The sequence below is a fragment of the Lissotriton helveticus genome, chromosome 2_1 (assembly GCF_964261635.1).
Source record: "Lissotriton helveticus chromosome 2_1, aLisHel1.1, whole genome shotgun sequence".
In the NCBI taxonomy this organism is placed as follows: domain Eukaryota; kingdom Metazoa; phylum Chordata; class Amphibia; order Caudata; family Salamandridae; genus Lissotriton; species Lissotriton helveticus.
Window position 1 is genome coordinate 317,789,648 of NC_136059.1, and position 23,001 is coordinate 317,812,648.

A 23,001-nucleotide genomic window follows, 5' to 3' on the forward strand; every position below is an offset into this window, starting at 1 on the left:
GGAAAGTATTTCAAATAAACATTATTTTACTTAAATGTACAACAACATATATATATATATTTAAATATCTATACAACTATGACTGGGATTCAACCTCCTCCATCCTTTTTAACCATTAAAGGTGATCCTCCAATTGAATGGGACATTTGGGAACCTATGTTCCTAGCTTATGTTGAAGTTTTAGAGGAAGAAGATTGTGGGGCCGAACGGAAATTAGCCTTATTAAAGCATTGTCTTGGAGGAATTGCACTCAAAGAATTTTAAAGCTTACCTCCATTAAATGACACTTCTAATCTCGATGTATATCAAATTGCAGCTAAGCAACTTTCCATTAGATATGGGAAGAAGATTAATATGATCATGGAAATATTTAAATTCTACTCAAGGAAACAACAAAGTGATGAGTCTATAGACAACTATGTCTCTGCCTTGAGGGCATTAGCAGTTACATGTGATTTTGAACACATTAATTATGACCAAGTACTGAGAGATCAAATTCTTATGTGTACCAACAATAAGAAAATACAACAGAGGTTATGGACAACTTCTGACATGACTCTTAATGCTGCAATTGAGATAGCCAAGTCAATTGAACATTCTGAAAAATTTGTGGATAAAATTAGATCACAAAACACCAATAGACCAGATGTGTTAATTCTTAATAGAGAAAATGACAAATTTAAAGATTCAGATAAGTATAAAAAGACTATCAATTCAAAGAATGACAACCAATACAAAGGTGAAAATAAAAGTAGATGGCAAAGACCTGATCCGAGAATGAATAGTTGGCAAAGATCGGATCAAAGGATGAATAATTGTCAAAGATCAGACTCAACAGTGTATAATATGTATTGTTTTAGATGTGGAAGTGGTTACCATCTAGGAAATTCAAAGGCATGTCCGGCTTTAGACCAAGTATGTTCGAGATGTGAAAAAAAGGGGCATTTCTCAAAAGTCTGTAGATCAGCACCAAGAAAAGTTAATTTAGTCCAAGATCAAGAGCAAGAGGGTTCAAGTGACTGTGAATTTGATGTGAACACTATAATGTGCATAACCAAGGAACCTAAAGTCAAAAAATGTCCTTCTTGTGACATTGTAATTAATGGTGTATCTACTAAAGTTTTTGGAGACTCTTGCTCATGGTATACTATTTTACCTGACATTTTATTTAGATCCAATTGGTCCAATGTTGATGTAATGCAACCAGACATTACACCAAGTGGTTATACTGGTCATAAATTGCAACTTATTGGTTATTTTATTGCTGAACTTAAATTCAAGAGTCGTTCTACATGTGGAAAAGTATATATCACAAAGTCTGGTGATTCACTTTTAGGTTGGCCACACCAAGAACAACTTGGCATCAAGCTTGATGCAAATGCTGATCCTCCTGTTTATTCCATTGACTCTGAGCCAAGTATTTCTGTGTTAAACAAAGGGAAGGAAGATATATTAATCTCAAAAATTAAGGAAACATTTCCTAAATTATTCTGCAATGATTTAGGAAGATATAAAGGATTTGAACATCGGATAAAAGTACATGCAGATGCTTTGCCCATCCGTCACAAAGTCAGAAATGTTCCTCTCTCATATAGACTAAAGTTAAAGGAAATGCTCGATGACATGTGTGAGAAGAAAATAATAGAACCTATTGAGTCATCCCCTTGGGTTTCTCCTATTGTGATTTCAATTAAATCGGGGGGAGATCTTCGCGTATGCATAGACTTGCGCAGTTTGAATAATGCTATTTGTGTGGATTCACATCCTCTGCCTAACTTACATGAAATGGTCTCGACATTGGACAATGCTAAAGTATTCTCCAGCTTGGATTTAGCAAGTGCATATCATCAGGTGGTTCTACATGAAGACTCAAGAGATTTAACCGCCTTTATCACACCTGAGGGTTTATATAGATTTTGCAGGATGCCTTTCGGAATGGCAAGTGCAGCTGCAGTATTTCAAAGGTTGATGAGAGAGACTTTGGTTGGTTTGACAGGAGCAGTTGCATTTCAAGATGACATTCTAGTTTTTGGGAAAGATGGGGGTGAACATGACAAAAATGTATTGAAAGTGTTAAATGCATTGTCAGATAAAGGACTAACACTTCGTGTTTCAAAGTGTAAGTTTAGGAGAGAAGAAGTGGAATATCTTGGACATTGCATTAGTGGGAATGGAATTAAACCTAAGGCCTCACATTTGGAAAATATTAGCAAAGCACCTATTCCTCAGAACAAGGAACAGTTGGTAGCTTTTTTGGGGCTTGTAGAATTTTATGCTAAGTTTATCCAGAACTATGCAACTGTAATTGAACCGTTTAGAATGCTTTTGAAGAAAAATGCTAAGTTTGAGTGGACAGACTCTATGACAACAACTTTTAATGCTATAAAATCAATGATTATTAGGGCACCTTGTCTTAAACCATTCGTAATTGGAAAGAAATGTATTGTAATGGTTGATGCAAGTAACTGTGGATTAGGTGCTGTGTTGATTCAAGAGGAATGGGGCAAAGAATGGATAGTAGCATATGCTTCGAGGACATTAAGAGAGTCAGAACGACATTATTCTGTAATTGAGAGGGAACTTTTAGCGTGTGTTTGGGGAGCAGAACATTTTCGACCTTTTTTGTGGGGAACAAAGTTTATTATCAAATCAGATCATAAACCTTTGGTGCATATATTGTCACCTGGTGGGGGGCGTACACTCTCATCTAGATTAGCAAGACTTTCTTCTAGGTTGCAAAATGTTCAGTATTCTTTAGAATACATTCCTGGGAAATCTAATGTTCATGCAGATTGCATGTAAAGACTTCCTTTAGCATGCAAGGAAGCTGATGTGGTCGATAAGGATGAGTGTGAAGTTGCACATGTCTTTAGTGATGTTAATCTGGTATTTGGAGAGAATTCTGTGGTACAAGAGGAATCATGGGATGAAGAAATGGACAAGGATTTAGAACTTAAGAAGGTGAAAGAATATATATTGAAGGGTTGGCCTGAAGGAGGAAATCTTACTGGTAGTCTAATGAGTTACCATAAAATTAAAGATGAACTTGCCATAGAAAATGGTATTCTGTTAAGAGGTGACAAATTCATTCCACCTTTTGGTCTCAGGAAGAAATTTCTTGATTTAGCTCATGAAGGGCATTTTGGTATATCAATCACCAGGAGACGATTGAAAAATAATTTTTGGTGGCCTGGCATTGACTATTTTGTAGAACAACAAGTGAAGTTATGTAGTTTATGTGCTAATAGTGATAAAACAGCAAAGGCTTTACCCAGTGTGCCACAACCAGTAGAGTTACCTACATCACCGTGGAATAAACTTGGTATTGACATTATTGGACCATTTAGTGTGTTACCACAACAGCATTCTTTTGGCATAGTGTTGATAGACTATTTTTCGAAATGGCCGGAAATAAAGATGGTTAGAGAAGTCACTAGTGATGCCATTATACAATTTATGGATGAGATTTTTTGTAGAGAGGGTATTCCTCAGGAGGTGGTAACTGACAACGGGCCACAGTTTGTCAGTAAGCAAATGGAGAGTTATTTTAGTAGGTGTGGTATTTCTCACAAAAGAATAGCGGTATTCCACCCAGAAGCCAATGGTCAGATTCAAAGATTCAATAGAGTAGTCAAGGAAGCTATTCAGTTGGCTGTTAAAGGTGGTTTATGCTGGGATAAGGCAATACAGTCCATGTTATTATCATACAGAACTGCTGCCAATGTAGTTACTTTGATGTCTCCTTTTGAGTTGTTGAGAGGGCGGAAACCTAGTACCAATCTTGTTCCTTGGTGGTTAAAGAACAAGGATAGTAGTCGTATTGATTTTGCAGAAATTGATTTTGCAGGAATTCGCAAGAAAGTTCATGCTTATAAGGAGAAAATGAAGAATGATTTGTCAAAAAAGGGGACAAGAAGTTGTGTTTCTATCCAGGTTGGGGATTTTGTAAGATTAAAAAAGGAAGTTTTGTACATAAGAGGTTGGCAAAATGGTCTGATCCAATTGAGGTAGTTGAGGTATTTAAGAATGCTGTAAGAGTACTGGATGGAAGTGTTTGGCATTTTAGTAGAGTTTCAAAATGTAATAATAGCAAACATTTTTCTGAGGATGATTCATCTAATGTGTATTTGGATGTCACTGCTGATAGTTTGGGAGTGTCTGAACCTACTGCTGTTTTAGATAATACTTGTGATTCTGGTGCACAAGAATTATTAAGAAGTTCAAGAAGTCGCAGGGCTCCAAATCGGTTCAGAGATTTTATTCTGACTTAAAAGGAAAAAAAATAAAAGGAGGAAGGTGTGTAGTATGTTACTCTTGGGAATGACGCGCGTGATCTCATGCGCGTCTCATGCTCATGATCTCATGCTCGCCTTGTTTCTATTTGAAGTGTGAGTGTCGCGTGTTGTTGTTCGCGTGCTGTATGTATGTTGATCCTGTGTCTCATGTGAGTGTTGTGGTTTGAATGGTGACCGAGTGTATTATATGTTGAGTAATGACGGTTTAGCGGCATTCCTAGATGTACCGTGTTGGCGCTTGCTTTGGAAATAAAGCTCCGCTTTTACCTTCTTACTGGATTCTGTTTTCTTCTTCCTTGGCATGGATTATATGCATATTTAACAAATTCCATCCCCACTGTATGCCAGATGCAGATTTTAAGAAAAGTAACTCCCAGGTGCCTGTCCCCTATCTCTTCTCTCACCCCATGCTTTCCTGCTGCTTTCTTATCTTCCTTCTCTCTGCTTCACAATATTATTTTAGCAAAAAAGCGAGCGGAGTAAACAATGCAAACCCTGTAACAGAATTGCTAATGTGTTCTTGTATAAAATTTTTATAAACAAAATTAAAAAAAAATAACAACGATTTCAAAAGGACAATAACAGGAGCCAATTGAAAAGATAGGCGGGGGAATGGGCGGAGCTTCTATTCCATACCTCAATACAGCATGCCTGGAAGAGCAGTGCATGCGCTGCCCAGTTTCGACCTAAAAATGTCTAGTCATGTCAGAGGTGTGTAGCTTAGAGTATACCAAATACTCTAAAAGAGGACTGTGTCTCCAGCGCAGCGAACCACGAACTGGCAAAAGCCACAATGTGGCCAGGGCCAGCTGCGATTCTTCCCTATTGTAGTAGAAGTACAACTTTTCTGCCAATCACAAGATGGTGTTCTGTCCCTCGCTTCAAAGCCATCCACAACATGTCCATTACGCTGCTCATCGGGGCTAATGTCGTGACGCACTACGTTACTATAGGTCTGAGTCAGTGCCGCTAGGTGGCCCGTTCTTCCGTTTCGAAAAAAGTTACTTCCGGTTAAAAATTCAATTCTAAAGGAGAAAGGAGAAAAAATAGGCAAAGCAACCTAAACCAAGCCGGGAGTGGATTACGGGTATCGGTGCCGGTTCCACAGCAGGTGATCACTGCAGCGCAGGAGGTGAGAGCTGCGCGGCACATACTGCGTCTCTGAATGTTTGTACGGGGGCTCAGGTTGCTGCTGCGCCCTTTCTTTTCCCCACTGCGGCTCTAAGGCAAGCACCATGTTGGAAGTATTAACCGTGTAAAATGGCTTGGGAGGAGAGCTGGCCGTCTCGCATTGTTCATATATATCTATCCGCATCTTGAGGAAGCATTCGGGAGGAGAGCTGGTCGGCTCGGGGTGTTCATATATCCGCATCTTGAGGAAGCAATCCCTGCGGGTAGTGCTCGCGTTTACGGTAGCATGTACCTTACCTAGCCTGCTGTAACCGGCGGCCTTCCCACGCTCCTCCATTTGCTATTTTGGGGAGAGAGAAGATGCCACCACTTTACTTCTTTTATAACCCGTTTCGTTTATTCTTTGTAACTAGGCAGTGGAGTGGCTTGTCGCCCAGACACAATGGTCCCCTCTTTAAGATTCTTAAGACTGAGGGGCACACTGATTTGTGTAGCAGTGCACCAACAAAGAGAACGTATTAAAAGCATGGAAGACCATTTGGAAACGTACTGTAAAATGAACGCCGTGGGTTTCGCATATGGTGAAAGCTGTACTCCCTATACTACTTAATCCGGTTTATATGCAAATTTAGATAAGAAAACTAGCTACGGCTCCTTATTAGAGTGCGAGGAGCGTTGCAGCCTCCAGTCTCTGCACTAGGAGGCAAAGAATATTTCTGGTGGTGTGTATTTCTCTTGTTGGAATTGTGACTTTTACCCCGGTTTCACCCCGATCTGAAAATGTTACTTATATCACTTTGGTCTTTTGTATGGTACATTTCAACCAATCTCCAGTGCAGAACTCTCATTTTACCAGTTAACGAGCTGATCCACCGCAGCTGCTGTAGGAGATGCGGATACCCACATGACTCGAATGACTAAATTTTGGCAGATTGGACGCCGAAGTGCACAATTTCGCAAGTGGGACTTTTTACTGACGAAATTATTTCTTTGTGCACATTCTGTTTGTGGTATCTAGGATTCCTGGGGGTTCCACTATAGAACCTGGGTAGGATGGTTAGGCATTTGGTGGAGACCTCTGGACTATGTGATCAGTACATACCTGTTCCCCCAAATTACCACCTTAGCTGGTGTACAGCGTCTTTCTACAATTTGGCGAGGAGAATGGTATCTGAATCCACACGTGTTCTGGACGCAGTTGGGGAACCGGCAGACTAGGCGCAGTGGAAGAGGCCGGCAGTTGCTGTGGTAGGAAAGTAGTGTGGAAGGCTGGCGCTCCTGTCGGACCGTCTGCCGTGCAGGTTGGGGCCATGGTGTGGTGAGGTACACAGGTCTTGTTGGCCAACTTTGGCGGCAATTATATCTGGGTGTAATAGGAGGGCACTGGCCGAAGGGGAGTCATCGCGCTACGGCAACTACATAACTATACTATGTGCGTGTCGCCAGCTCGAAGGGTATTCTGGTCTGTATGCGCATCAGTGATGTGCACTCCAGCACAACTCTGCACGACATGTGTGCTGCCGTCTTTTAAGCGTTTTAGAGGCCTTTGTGTGCATTGGTGATTCGCTCACCAGTACAGCGCGGTAGTGAACGCATCAGCACCATAACGGATCCAGTCATTCAAAAATTCGGACATTGTGTGTATCAGTGATGCGCAAACCTGCAACATTAGTCAGCAGCAATAGTCTGTTTCCATTGTCTTTATCTATGATGCACACGCCTACAGTAGCGTCAGTTGGCAGTGCCCAATATATTTACCCCTCTAACTTAATTCAAGCCAGTAGGTGAATTGAGCAGATTCTCCCATAGGATTGTATTAAAGGAGGGGACCGTACCAGTTAGTCATAAGGCCATGCATACACCATTGGGTCTCAGGACAAGTGTCATTGAACATTTGGATGATTTGGAAAACAAAGGGATAAAATCGAACCAGTAAAAAGTGTAGAATGGTTGGCTCCAGTGGTGGTAGCGCTGAAACTCAATGGCAATATTAGACTCTGCATTGATCAGAGAAATTTGAATAAGAATATTGTTGTGGATAGTTTCCCTCTTCCTAGAAATGATGATCTTTTTTCCAAATCGAAGGTCTGTAAGTGGTTTTCTACAATAGATTTGACCCCTGCTTAACACCAGGTGTTGTCACATCCTTTCAGTAGGAAGTTGACTTCATTTGTCACTCCTTTCCGTTGCTATAGGCTTGTGTGCATGCCATTCAATTTAGCGACAGCGGCTGCCTCTTTCAATGTCTTATGCACAAACTGTTTAAAAGCACGGAGGCAGTGACATATTTCCAGGTTGACATACTGGTGATGGGCTGAGACAGACACAAACACGATTCTAGGTTGAATCTGGTGTTGCAAAAATCTGCTTACAAGGGGCTCACTGCAGAGCTATAAAACAAAAGTGCGGTTCCCCCTGAGATCGGTGTCTTATTTGTGGCATGAGGCAAGTGCAGATGGTATTTCACTTAAGACATTATAGAAGTTATTAGTAACGCTCCAGCTTCCACTTCCAAGGACGAAATCGGGTCTTTCCTTGGACTTGCCAAATTTTCTTTAAAGTTTAATTGGAAAATTTGTCATGAAAACTTACAGGCTGCGACAACTACTGTAAACTAAACATGAGTTCATTTGGGGCAAGGAGTAGCAGGGATTTTGAAAGCATCAAACATGATTTATGCACAACCTACCAGATTTTGAAATGGGTGCCTGCAGTGTAGTGACCTCGTATGCTAGTGATATGGGACTTTGAGTGGTGTTGACCCAACTTTCAGAGGCCGGAAGGGAGGGAGAATACAGTAGTGTATGCCTCTCGTTCTGTGTCTCCAGCGGATGAAATATTATCTGTAATGGAGAAGGAGATGCTGGTTGCGGAATGGGATAAAGAAAATTTCTGCGGGTAGATGTGGAACCAGGTTCACATTACGCACTGAACGCAAACCTCTTGTGAAGGTCCTCACATTTCAAGGAATAGTCCGAGCCACTCATAGCAAGAATGACACTCAGATTGTTGGATTTTGTATGTGGAATACATGCCTGGCAATAAGAACAAAATTGGCAAGAAAAAGGAGAAATCATCTTACTTGTGGCAGTTGTCGCCATGGAAACAGAACGGTTTGCTTGGAACTGTCATTATTGTACCAATGTGGACAAAACCTAATCTACATTTCATTCTCCTTTGGGGGACAAGAGGTGCCTGAAAAGATATTGGGAGTATCTTAGCATAGACATACTGGGTCCCATTCTGGATATGTGGGGAGAATCCATGTATTTAATTGTTGTTAAGGATCACTATTCAAAATGGCCAGAATGGGAAGTGTCTACAAACATTGATGCAGGCACCATAATAATCTTCTTGGAGAAAACATTTTAACGGGAAGAAACGCCAAAATCCATTTGAGTGACAATAGGCCACAAGTTAGTGCAGAAAAAATGGGACATTTTTTAGCAAGGAAGGGTATAAAAGAAAGGCACACATGCATATGAACCTCCTGTTAAAATTATTATATACAATTGACAAATGGCGTGTGCAGATGTATCACGAATAGAAAAATTATGAAAATATATATTTGAGCCAGGAGATAGCGACTGTATAGCAGCATGGTAACTGTAACACTTGTATTGTGATAATTGTACACGTATACTCATGCATCGGAACAGGTGTGAATTGTATAAGCTAGATTACTTGTAATAAAGTTTGTTTAAAAAAAAAGAAAGGCACACTTCCAATTGTCATCCAGTCGATAATGGAATTGTGGAGCGTTTGGTGCTAATGAGAAGTGTACAAGCAGCTATTAGTGCTGGGAAGGATTGAAAAAAGTAATGGGCAAAAGTATTTCAGCCTATGGACATCTAGAATAATGCCCACTGTAACAGGTTACAACCCCTTGAGAATCCTAAGGGGGAGAGAACCTTTCAAAAAAGATAGTCTGGATGTATTTGAAATTGTGCAGTAAATGCCCCCAGCTTTTGTGAAAAAGAATTTGCTAAAGATGCAAGAGATGTGCAAAGAATATTATGACAAAAACATGCTGTGAAGGAAGTATATTTGGAACCAGGTGTTTTGGTGAAGGTGAAACTGGTTTGCAAGGTTGGGAAAGGTAACAGCAAGTTTTCAGAACGCTTGCAGGTAAAGGAAGTGTACGCAAGAACAGCACTGTTGACTTATTGGAATGTGTGGCATTTTGCCAGGATGTCAAGATGTGCTAAATTGGAGCCATGACAAACATGAGGTGAACTTGCCCCTATCTTATGAGCGGATGTGGGATGAGTGTGCACCGATGCTAAATGCTCCTGGTTCCAATGGTGCATCTAGTGATGCACCAGTTAAATTTCCTTGGGCAGATTATTCTGGACCTAGTTGTGGGGGTAAAGCTACTCGCACAGGCCGATCATCTCATTACAAAATCATTCGATTTTGAAGGTAGCATGACTGATCATTTGTAAAATTCCAAAATCGGTGTTTCAACCTGTTGTGTTGAAAAGGGAATGTGTTGTGGCTCTTAGATGCTCAAATAATATTAATGTTGAACTTTAGTATCCGCTCTTAAAGTTGTCAAATGCAGGTTTAACTGTAGTATTGTTGTTGTACTGTCCGTTTCTTGTGTTACCTTGTTGTCTTAACAATATGCGGCTGACATCTGTATCTTACATCTTTATGTAAAGAAGGGAGATGTGATATCTAGGATTACTGGGGGTTCCACTTTGGAACCTGGGAAGGATGGTTAGGCAAGATCGGGAGGATGGAGATCTCTGGGCTGTACGGTGGCTACCTACCTGTGCCCCAATAAACCACCTTACTCGCTGTACCTGGTGTATGGCGTCTTCTGACACTGATTTTCTTTGCATTAATTAAACCCATATGCAGTACATACCACACACAGTCTTTGTATCTGACTTTCACGCTTTCAGTTAAACTATGAGTAATACATGCAATGGATGATTTTTTTACTCTCGTCTTCATCGGCCATTACTGGAGGGAGCGTCTAAGAGGATGATCGCTACTGAGTAAATCCTATAACACTTTAAATTTTCTACTTGTGAACACAGGCATTTTGCTCACTTGCGTGAACTGCACTTAGGGCTGTTCAAAGATTTTGTTCAGAAACATTTATCACTGTGTTGTGGGGCAGAAGGAACTGACGCATAGGCGGTAGTCGTATGTTTAAGCGATGGTTTTATTTTTATAAATACTCGTCCCTTTCTACTGGTCAGTCGTTCCCTGGTGAACGCGGCAGGGTCCGTTCTGGTCTGACGTGGGGGCTCCAGGCTCTCTTGGTATCTTCAACCAGTCGTAGTGTCTCAGGTGGCTCCGGATGTGTTGTTGCCCCAAAAGAAAAGAAAAAGAAACCAAGGTTCAGGACAACCGTCCTCTTACTTATTACCAGGGACCAGGAGTGAGGGAAACCGAGTGCTCTGGTGCTCTGGGGTTTCTAGTGAGGTGGACGTTGAGGATTGGTGCTCGTGATCGGGAGGAAGAGTATATACAAAAGTCACCCTATGTACAAGGAGTCTGTACACAACAAGGAGTTTTGTACACTGGTGGCGGGGCGTTTTATTACGCAGGAGGGTTACGTCTTCCCACCCAACCCGCTACCTCCCCCCTTACCTGGTCGAGCCACGCTCCTCCTGCGGGAACGTGGCGGGGCGACTCGTAGGAACGTTGGCCTCCTGGCTTTATGTCGATGCTCCTCTGTTCCGCACTCCTCTCCTTCGCTTCGTCTTCTTCCTCCGGTCTTGCTGCTCTCCATTCCGCTCTCTCGCTTTCCACTCCTTCCACCTCCAGGGAAACGTCGTCCGTCGACCTTCTGGTTCCGCTCGTTCTTGACGGGTCCTGCGCGATGACGTCACATCCAGGCGGAGTCTCGTTAAAGGGGCCGTGTACAGTTTCGTCGTCCTGCCACCACCAAGGGGTTCGTCTGTCCTGGAGCCAATCGTCAGCAGGAGGTGGTTGCTGCATAGAGGGTACAAAGGTGGGTGAGAGGGGGACGGCAGACCACCAGTCCTGTAATTCTTCGGACCCCTCAGTCGTCTGACCCGCCCTGTCACACACTGGTCACACTTGAGTTTAATTTGCACGTCTATTGGGGGAAGGTACTTTACTCATTAAAAAAGAATTACATTCCTGGCTTCGCTAAAATACTTTCTTAAAACACATTTGCATCCTCCTGAAAGTGCTTTGGTGTTCAGCTGGGACCACTGGGACATGTCTTTTAATGCAAATACAGGAAAGCATTTCTATATTAGTTTCCAGTTATTGGTATTCCATGCACCGTGTTCCTTTTGATAATACAACCAAAAACTGATAGTTTTTGTCTGAAATGCCATATATATAGATTGACACTGGCAATGCTGTGAGCCTGTTGACCTCTTCATTAATGCTAAACCTGTCATCTGTTGTGCCTTTTAATCTTCTACCAAGGTGCTTTCTCTAACACTCCTTTAAATTTATACATGCAGGTTGACGATTTCATATTATGTAAATGTAGTGAGGTGATCTAAGCCATCCAAGGGATAAAGTAAAATGTTAACCAATATTTGTGATTTTTTTATCTATTAACTGTGTTTAAACATTTACTTTCGTTCTCTCCTTTCAATTGTCAAAACATGTACGAAAGCTAGTACTTTATGGCGCAGTCAGTAAATGTAGAACTCACAAAGAAGTACGCCTGGTAGTCTAACAAAAACCAGAACCTGTGACTAGCATATAGCCAAATAATTGTCCTGTATGTAGACAAGTGCATATGTGATGGAACTGCTATCGAAGGAATCCTTCTAGGACAAGAACCCTCACTCGCACCAGGGTGACTGGCTTCATCATGGGGGTCTCCCCTCACACCTGGACTGCAAGGTCCAATGTGTGGGCTACGATTCCTCAGATGGGGAGAAACAGATGTGTTTTTGCTGAGTCATGATTTTAGGGTCAGTGAGGGACAGAGTGCAAGAAATGAAATGTGCAGAGGTGAGAAACTACCTCCAGGGTGACTTATACACTTTTTTCCATGGGCCACTGGGAACAGGGTTAAAACGAGGACCAAGGTTAAGTAAAAAAAAAAAATATATATATATATCTCTATCCCTTTCAAAGGTCAACATGTTTCTGCCTGTTGTAGTCCCCAAGCAAGGACCCAGGGCATTCATCCGGACCGAAAGTCATGGTCACTCTGTGTGTAATGTGATACAAGAAAAATGTATACTGGCCAGTCAGAAATCAAAGCAGCCAAGTAGGCAATGATCCATATATGTTCAGGGTCCACCGTCGTTCTGAAAATAATAACCGAAAGGACCAATAGATCAAATTGCAGGACATATGTCATCACATCACAGTAAAATAATTTTTAGGTCCGCCTTTCCATGCATAAATCCTTAATGTTCATTCACACCTGTGACAAAAACTGTTCCGTCTGGTATATTAATAATATGGGTTGCTTCAATCTTGTTAAATCCAATGCCTTACTTAGTTTAAAGGAAAGTGGTGTCCACCCTCCAGCCACTGGGTACATCCAGAAGCGTCCAACTTAAAGTGAAGTGTTAAAGACACATGGGAACATAGCAATGGAATGCAGTTTAGGTGATAATGCTTATTCTTTTTATGAGCCAACATTTGCACTGTGAATATGGACAGGTTACTCCTATTCTAACGGGTGGCAATCATAGTTTATGACAAAATGCCAATAGTCTTTGCGCACGTTAGTTGTAATTCTTCCCGTGGACCATAAAGTGTTGCGAGTTAGCAACCTTCCACATGTATGATTATTATTATAGCTATGCAGAATAGTCTTAATGGGAAGTGTTGCGAGGTCGAAACATTGTTGGCCATGATCGTGGTGAGTGCACTAGAATATTGCTCGAACTAACCAGCACCTGTATCAAATATCTGGGGTATAGGAGTTAGCCTAACGGCTAGGGCGGTCTTCCTCGAATCTGGGGAACTGGGTTCGAGTCTCGGCAATGACTCTGAACATCCTGTGATTCTGGGCAAATCACTTAATCTCCCAGTGCCCAACAAAAAATGAATGTTTCCTTCTGTAACGAAACTGATGCTCATGTAAAGCGCTCTGATGCCTTCGGGTCAAGTTTGTGCTATATAAAACTCAGTTAAATAAAAACAAATCTGGCTGTGTGCGTTCTAAGCAGTAATCGGGTTTGCGCTCGTCAGAAGACAACAACCGTTGGTAAACTTTATGGAGTGCCGTGATAGTGCATGTAAGTCTGCCTACGCCTAAGGTAGCGAATTAGTGGCACGGCTTTTTTTTTTTCTTTTTGCAGAGTTTTATATAGCGCGAACTAGACCCGAACCGAATCATGTATCAGAACGCTTTACAGAGCACCAGTTACGTTACATGAGGACGGACACACATTCTGTGGTGTCTCTTTGTATAAATAATTAAAGAAGAACTTAGAAGATAGAAGAGTAGCTTTAATTAATGCCTCAGCCACAGGATATATCTTCAACTGACTCAGAGGGCCAAGATGCATTCCAGAATCTCTCATGAGAATGGAATACAAACATTCAGAACACTAATACATTAAAGGTACAGATACACATATTAGATACATGGCAATATCACACATCTCCCTCCTAAAGAAAGTTTAAACAACAATATTAAAGCTGTTTAAGCAACAATAATGAAACTGCATGTTACAGTTAATAAACAATTGAAAAAATATGAAACTATGGTAAGTAGTCTCTTAAATAAATGGGAGGTCTACGTATTCTTTGACTCCTAAGATAAGATGAGGATAAATTTGCACCATTGACAAAACTAGGAGTTGAAGAAAGTAATCTTTGTCTTCCACACAAAGATTCACGCAACGGGATTCTTGACCTAACAACAACCACTCTGCTCTTGTTCCAAATCCTCCCATCCTCTGTTTTAATGGCATTTCTAAATACTTTCACTACTGCTCTCACCTCAGTATATTTTGACCAAGATCTGCAACCAACTGGAGCTTTTATTCGAACAAGATCACCCACTAGTACCTTCTGTACATTCACACAATTTCTTTTATCAAAGTATAACTTTCTTTCATCCAACTTCCTTTCTTCCTTCTCACGCCACTCGCCAATTGCATTATTAACCAAACCCTTGTTGAGATCCATCCAACCAGGACACAACCAAGTGTTGGGAGCCCTCCCTTTGAACAACACAAATGGGGATTTCCCAGTTGTCGAATGGGGTGCAAAGCGATAAGCAGATATTCTTTCCTGTAGAACTGATTTCCAATTTAAATTAGATGACCTTGCCAAATGTATAGCCTCCTTCAAAGTTTTATTAACTCTCTCAACTGCACCATTAGTCTCGGGATGATACAAAGAACATTTCTTATGTAGTATTCCAGACTTCTTCATATAATCCTCAAAGATCCTAGAACAGAATTGTGGTCCATTGTCAGAAAGAAGACTATTAGGAAAACTCTCTTTCTTAAAAAGAGCATCCAGGAATTTTATTACCTCTCCTGAAGTGATATCTCTAACAGCACACACCTCAATCCATCTGGAGTATAAATCCATTAAGACTAATAAATAAGGGGTATCACTCACACCTGACAAAGGGCCAACTATATCAATAGCTACTTCATCCCAAGGATGACTTGGCAACACTCTCTTAACCATGGGCATCTGTTTAGTTTTCAATATCTTATCACTGGCACAGCACTCTGGGCAATCCCTCACTAACCTCTCAATCTCCAAGTCCATGCCAGGCCACCAAAACTGCATGCGTAAAATTTCTTTGGTTTTAACAATGCCAAGATGACCAGAATGTGCATGAGACAACAGTTTCTTTCTAATACCCAGAGGCGGTACCATCTTTGTACCACGAGTTAAAAATCCAGAATTTGTAGAGAGTTCATCAGAAACTAAAGTCCAGGGTTTCTCTAAGTGAGAATTATTACTCAAAGATAACATAACCCTTTTTATCTCTTCATCCTTCTCAAGCTCATCTCTCCATTCTTTCTCTTCAATGGCTCCTTCTGTAATCTCACATACATTTATGAATTCGTCCGAACAACCAGATTCATCTTCTTCTACAAAATTTTCTTTACCTACCATTCTTGATAGACAATCAGCAGATTTGTTTGATACACTAGGAATATAATCAACAGAGAAATCAAACTCTTGTAAGGATACTATCCATTTTCTAATTCTTGAGGAGATCGCATCTAGTCCCTTCTTATCAAAGACCTCCTTCAATGGTTTATGATCTGAAAGAACAGACACCTTAGTTCCCCAAATAAGGTTCTTTAATTTCCTCAGAGCCCAATAAATAGCAAGAGCCTCCTTCTCTATTACAGAATAGTTTAATTCTGAACCTCTCAAACACCTGGAAGAGCAGCAAATCAAACAATCTTTTCCATTTCTTTTCTGAATTAAAACAGCACCAAGACCTTTTTCACTTGCATCAGTGAACAACACAGTGGGCAACCCTGGTGTGAATGCCTGAAGAGAAGGAGCCTTATTCAATTCGGATTTAATATCATCAAATTCCTTCTTGCACAAATCAGTCCATATATACTCAACATTTCGTGCTGTCAACTTCCTCAACGACTGAGTTTTATCCGCAAAATTATAAATAAATTTACCATAAAACTCCACCATACCAAGGAAGGAAATTAACTCTTCTTTATTCACTGGCTCTTTAACCTCCACTAATTCCTTTTTTGGAAAAATCCCTCTATCAGTTATCCTATGACCCAAGTAATTTACCTCTTTTACCCCAAATTTACACTTACTTCTTTTAAGTGTCATACCCGCATCTTCCAAACGTCTAAGGGCAGCACATACTCGACCATAATGTTCTTCCATACTGTTGCCATAAATAAGTCATCTTGATAGCACCTGACACCTGGTAACCCTTTTAAAATTAACACTAATACATTAAAGGTACGGATACACATATTAGATACATGGCAATATCACACATTCATTTTAGGCACGGGGAGATTAAGTGATTTGCCCAGAATCACAGGAGGTTTTGGCGTCGTTACCGAGACTCGAACCAAGTTCCCCAGGTCCGAGGTCGAGCGCCCTAGCCGTTAGGCCAGGGCGCCTCCTTGTAAGGGGAGAGGCTTACCTTGTTGGTCGGTGCTACTCTAAATGGACATTCTTACGAAGGTCGAAACGACCGCCGCCTGTCTCACATCTCAAAGGTGAAACAGTAACGTGCATTTCTAACGTGGAATGCATGTCGCCGACATACATGGAATCAAGGGAATTGCAGTTTTTATCAACTTGCATGAGCATACAGATAGTATAGCCAGAAGGGGATCTTGAATGTATTGGATATATATACAGTGTGTATTTACACTACATATACTCGGTCATTCGAAAGATAATGTCTAGGTTTTCCCGATGTTTTGTCTAACAATAGTGTCATATGACCTGTCATCTGTCTCTTTTTCAATTGATTTAGTAATTCTGATTCATGAGAGGCAAGTGATCAGGACAGATCCTTATATAGTTCATAGGTTTCACAGGACACAGCTGTGTCCTACCTAATGTTGCTCTATCAAGGACCGAAGCTATAGTCAATGTCTCAGACTGGTCCAGGGTAGATCATCATTTAACCCCTGTCTGTCACTCCTAAGTCTAAAGACCCAGCGGCGTTCCCTCAAGAAAAGGACTGATTTCAGGGAGCCCATGGCTGGTGAATAATTGGGTTTGTCTAAAACCACCCATTTTATGTCATTTTCAGTGTGGGCGTGTGCTAGAAAATGTCTAGTGAGTCTTGTGTTAGTCTTCTTACATCTCACCAAGGTTCTTTGTTCAAGGATTGTTGTCCTGATCTTCCGAGTAGTCATGCCTATGTACTTCAACTACAGGGGCATCTAAGTAAATAAATTACCCCTTATGTGTTGCAGTTAGTGTGTTTAAGCAGTTGCTGTGGTGTTTGGAGGCCAAGTTCAATTTCAGATGTTAGAGTATAAGGGGAAACTGAGCACGCTCCACACAGGAAGTGTCCCTTGACAGGTGGAAGGGTCTACAGTGTTGTTTGGTTCATCTGGCCCGTTCAGAGTGAGGTCTATTGTTAACAACCATGTAAATGTAAATGTAGGTGTACTTATATAGCGCAAACCTGTCACCCAAAGGGCATCCTGGCTCTTGCTTAGGGAACCCGTCCTGGTATTCCCCTGTGAGAAAGCCCGGCAGGGTGTCCACAGGGTGAAAGCCAGGCATCCCGCCGCGGGGGGCCGTTGTGGAGATTAAGCAAGCTATTGCCCAGAGTCGCAGAGTGTGACCCCGTGAGTCGAGTAGGCACCGGAGCGAGAATTGTCGAGACCGTGGAATTTATGAGCCCGAGACCCGCTAAGGCGGGGAATCGAACCCTGGTCCACGGTCGATCTCAGCTTCCGGGTCTGCCGCCTCTAACCACTGAGCCACACTTCTCCACCATGTCTCCTATATTCTTGTTGTGTTTTAAGGCAAATCTGGGCTTTGATAGGTTCTTCCCTCCTGTGTTCAGAAGGGAAACATTTCCTAGCTAACGTAAAAAAGTTTCAGGGAGCGACCCGGGACCCTGTTTCCAGGCAGGTCGCTCCCCACGCCGCATAGCTCCACCTGACTGCGCCCATGCTACCCCCCTGCTTCTGCCGAGTTCGAGGCCCGCCTGGTAGGCCTTGGTCTGCCCGTAATTCTCTCAGCTGTGTTTTTCTTCTACTGTTCCGGTGCTTTTTGTAAATTGTGCTCACTGCCTTGTGCTTACTGCCGTAATTCTCTCAGCTGTGTTTTTCTTCTACTGTTGTCCCGGTGTTTTTGTAAATTGTGCTTACTGCCCTGTATTCTTGTCGTATATTGTAATTTGTGCTCCCTGCCTGTGTTCTCTCTTTATTTTTTTTTATTTTTCCTTCCCGCGCCCCCTCGCCGGTCCCGCTTCCTGCCGCTGCGTCCCCTGCGGCCCTGCTCCCATTCGTCCGTCACCCCCCACCCAGCTGCTCCTCCCTCCCACCTCCCCTTCTTATGGTGGCCGCGCAGCAGGCGCCCCGCTGGTTCTCCGTTGGCGCGCCTAAGGCATACCCGTCTAAGGCAGAACCATTGGCCCCCGCGGATGCAACAACTCCCGACTGAACTACGACACCAACAACCTCCACGCACTCCACGCCGGCCGAGAACACCAACACCCTCCACGCACTCAACACCGGCCGAGAACACGCCTGCTACAGGGCCACCCCGAAGCGCACCCAAGGACGCTTCACCTGCAGGAGCTGCAGCTTCACCAGCATCCGGCCAGCCAAACTGCCAACCAAGGAACCCAACTACCTCAACTGCATCCTCCTCAACATCCACTCCGTCCGCAAACACACCGTCGAACTCTGGGACCTTCTTTACTCCACTACCCTGGACGTCGCCTTCCTGACATAGACCTGGTTGAATCCTGCCTCAGCACCTGACATCGCGATAGCCATCCCAGAAGGCTACAAGGTCACCCGCAAGGACCGTACCAACGGGGTAGGAGGAGGAATCGCCATCGTCCACAGGAACACTCTGAGTCTCAACCAACACCGACAACACCCTCAGCACCGCTGAACACACGCACTCCCAGATCCACACCGACCCCCAACACCACCCTCAGAGGAATCCTCATCTACAGACCCCCCCGGACCCTGACCGCAGTTCAGCGACTCCATCGCCGACTTCATCAGCACACACACCCTCGCCTCCACAGACTACATCCTCCTAGGAGACCTGAACTTCCACCTCGAGATCAACGACGACGCCAACTCCACTACCCTGATCGACAACCTCTGACTCAGACAGCTCGTGACAACACCCACCCACGCCGCCGGCCACACGCTCAACCCCATCTTCACCGCAAGCCCCCACTCTCCTTTAACCAAACCCCTATTGGATACCACGGCATCCACGTTGAGATCAACGCCCTACTCAAGAAACCCAAGGCGGATCCTAAAGACCTTAAGAACTTCCGACCCACCTCCCTGCTTCCGTTCCCAGCAAAGTTTACTGGAAAAATCGTCAACACACAACTAACCCGCTACCCCGTGGCGAACAACATCTTGGACCCATCCCAGTCTGGTTCCCCCAGCAACCACCGCACCGAGACCGCCCTCATCGCCCCCACCGATGACATCAGGAGCCTGCTTGACAACGGAGAAACAGCAGCCCTCATCCTCCTGGACTCCGGCAGAGTGTCCGCCCCCCTCCCCCTTTCCGCTCCAAAGCCACCAAGATCTGCGGCGTACCCCAGGGCTCTTCCCTCAGCCTGACCCTGTTCCAACATCTAAATGACACCCCTCGCCCACATCGCCCGACAGCACAACCTCAACATCATCATCTCCTACGCCGACAACACCCAGCTGATCATTTCCCTCACCAAAGACCGCCAAAACCAACCTCCACGAAGGAATGCAGAACAGCCGCCTGAAGCTGAACTCAGACAAGACGGCGGTCCTCATCCTTGGCCCCACCCCCTCAGCCTGGGAAGACTCCAGGTGGCCGACAACAATGGGAACCGCACCAACACCCACCGACCACGCACGCAACCTAGGGGTCCTCCTCGACGCCACCCTCTCCATGACTAATCCGGTCAACGCCGTCTCCTCATCCTGCTTCAACACCCTCCGAATGCTCTACAGGATCTTCAAGTGGATCCCCACCGAAACGAGAAAAACAAACAGTCACCCAGGCCCTCGTCACCAGCAGGCCGGACTTCGGAAACGCCCTCTACGCAGGAACGTCGGCCAAGCTCCTGAAACGGCTGCAACACATCCAGAATGCCTCTGCACGCCTGATCCTCGACATCCCCCGCCGCAGCCACATCACCCCCAACCTGAGAGACCTGCACTGGCTCCCTGTCAACTAAAGGGTCACCTTCAAGCTCCTCCTCCACGTACACGAAGCTCTCCAGAACACTGGCCCAGCATACCTCAACAGACGACTCCGCTTCTACACCCCCTCCCGCCAGCTTTGCTCTGCTCGCCACAGTCCCTCGCATCCGAAGAACGACTGCCAGCGGCAGATCCTTCTCCCACCTCGCCGCCGAGACCTGGAACACCCTCCCCACTAAACTATGGCAGACCCAAGACCTACTGGCCTTCAGAAGACTCCTCAAGACCTGGCTCTTAAATCAGTAGCTGCACCTGTTCACCCCCCTCTCCCCTCCTTCCCCCCCCCCCCCCCCGCGCCTTGAGACCCTCACGGGTATGTAGCGCTCTTTATAAATGTCTTGATTGATTGCTCTAATAAGGACTGAGGTGAGGATTATGCCTTCTTTCTTCACTTTAGTTTCCATATCAGCCATAAGCAAACTTAAACACAAACTACCATTCCCATGAAGCTTTGGGAATTGGTAGAACAAAACAACCAATGGGAAAACCGTCCAGTGGTGGCCAATCAGGATCTGACATGTCCATTATAGTCCCTCTTCACTGTCGTCGAGTAAAGTTAGCAGTCGGACCACCTTCATGAATCTTGCTTGTTCATATCCGTCCCTACAACATAAAGGGGGAGTTGTAACCACAGGCGACATACACTTAAATCAACCTGCGGAGGAACGTCAGGCTAAATTGGTAAGAACAGTGCACAGTATCAGAGCCCAACATCAACAAGATCCCCACCAAGGAAAACTGCACTACTCACTGTACGGGGAGGGCAAACTGCATCCACAACTGTACAGGGTGGGATAATCCTTACCTAAGAGTCCCTAATAGAAGTGAAACTTTCCTTTACATTAGCTAGGTCATTTTTCATTCTATGTCCGGACTGGAGGCAAGGAAACTGTTCGGTTGCCACAAACTAGTTGAGAACCTGTTTTTCATCCCAAAGTGGCGATACTGAGGCTCCAGGGAAAGGGAGAGCCTAATTCCCAGCAACAGGCGACACACGAGAGGGTGCTCCCCAATCACTGCACCATGGACCGTGACGTGGCCTGCTGAGTTCTCTGAAGGTGTTCACCGATAGAGAGAGAGATGTGTGTGTATGTATGTAATATATATATATATATATCTCTCACTTCAGCAGCCTTGATCACATGACAACGCCTAGTTCTCAACCCTCATTTTTAAAGTGCTAGTGCATGCCTGATTTAGGAAACATAGACAAAATACTACAGCACTTGCGGGGGTCTTATGTACATAACATGATATTCAATACCAAGCTGTTACTATAACTGCTTGAATGCTCGCATGTTGTAATAAATTATTTTACAAACATATCATATACTTGTTTTTAACAAAAACATTGTAATAGTACATGACAAATAATAACAATTCTTGCTTAAATGCATATTATAGTCCCAACTTGTAATGCTTCTCCAAAACAGGCTAAAAACAAAAAATATATAAAGTAAAGATTATACATTTAAAATTATGCTAAGCTCGCATATGGGTGTGATGAACTCATGACTCTTCATTTGAAACTGTAGTCTACGGCCAATAACTCCTATTCAGGGGCAGGGTTTATACCTTGATATATGCAAAAAATACAATCTCAATATTACATAGACTGTAGCATATAAATCCCACTTTGGCCAAGAGCTATATACATATAGCTCCCCTATTCAACATCCACTGTAGGAAATCCTATACATGTATCAGTGCAAATTGGCTAATACTTTCAGCCGAATAATTTTTTGGCAAAAATACTATATGCCGGAAATTCCTCGTAAAGTGACTATGTGCTGAAATATCAAGGGGAAGAAGGGTTAAAGTGACTATTGTGCTACAGTACTTGAAGACATTGTGCAAAAAAAGGGCTATGTTAAATTTTATCAACTGGTATATCATGGTTGGACAGATCTAAAATCCTCAGCAGTTCAACTAATCTTCATTTCATTGAGGAAAGGAATATTCACAAGGCATAAATTCATTGTTATACATACACAATCAATATCCATATCAGATACACAGCAGTAACCAATCTAAAATGACCAGTTAAAAGACACCAAGGTAAAACTACCCTCGCGTCTAAAAACCTATCATAAAAAACCGGCTGAGCGCTCGATATCAATATATTGGTTTTCTGATTGCCAGTACTAATATCTTAATGTTGCTGCCCCATCTACTGTTAACTTTTTACGCTAGCAACCCTTATGTTAAAAGTTGACATCTCAGTTCTATAAAATATTGTTTTTATCTGGGTCCCCACAGGGTATGAAACAATAGATGTAGGGCTACCAGCTCCTGGGGTGTAAATTTATTATAGAAAGGTGTGAAGGTCTTCAGTGGCGTTCAATCCTCCCGGAGACTTAGTCGAACTCTAAAATGTAAGATGTCTCCAGGCGTCTAAGGTTAGCCTCTCTATCACCTCCTCTTCTCATAACAGGGACGGCTTCAATCGTATAGTACCACAGGTACTGAGGATTGCTGCCATGCACCGCCTGAAAGTGCCTTGCTACTGATATGTCTGATCCTTATTGGTTATTGCCCTTAGATGTTGAAGCACTCGTTTATGTACTGCCAGTTTGGTGCTGCCTATATATTTTAGTTTGCAATCATATTCCAAGACATAAACGCAATATTCAGTTTTACAGGTGAGATCTTGCTTAATTTCCCTGATGTCATTGGAAAAGGCAGTTATATATGTTTTGGTGTTACAACCAAACTGACGGGCCTTGCAGGTT

At 43.3% G+C, this 23,001-nt stretch overlaps 1 protein-coding gene across 1 annotated transcript in view; it reads left to right on the top strand.

The window, feature by feature from the left end:
• Nucleotides 1–5,055: 5,055 nt before the first annotated feature.
• LOC144817943 (activated RNA polymerase II transcriptional coactivator p15) overlaps nucleotides 5,056–23,001 on the top strand; it is a 108,601-nt gene continuing 90,655 nt past the window's right edge. The window contains exon 1 of the mRNA XM_078674911.1: nucleotides 5,056–5,427. The gene's annotated coding sequence lies outside the window, so the exon portion shown is untranslated. The remainder of the gene's footprint in view (nucleotides 5,428–23,001) is intronic.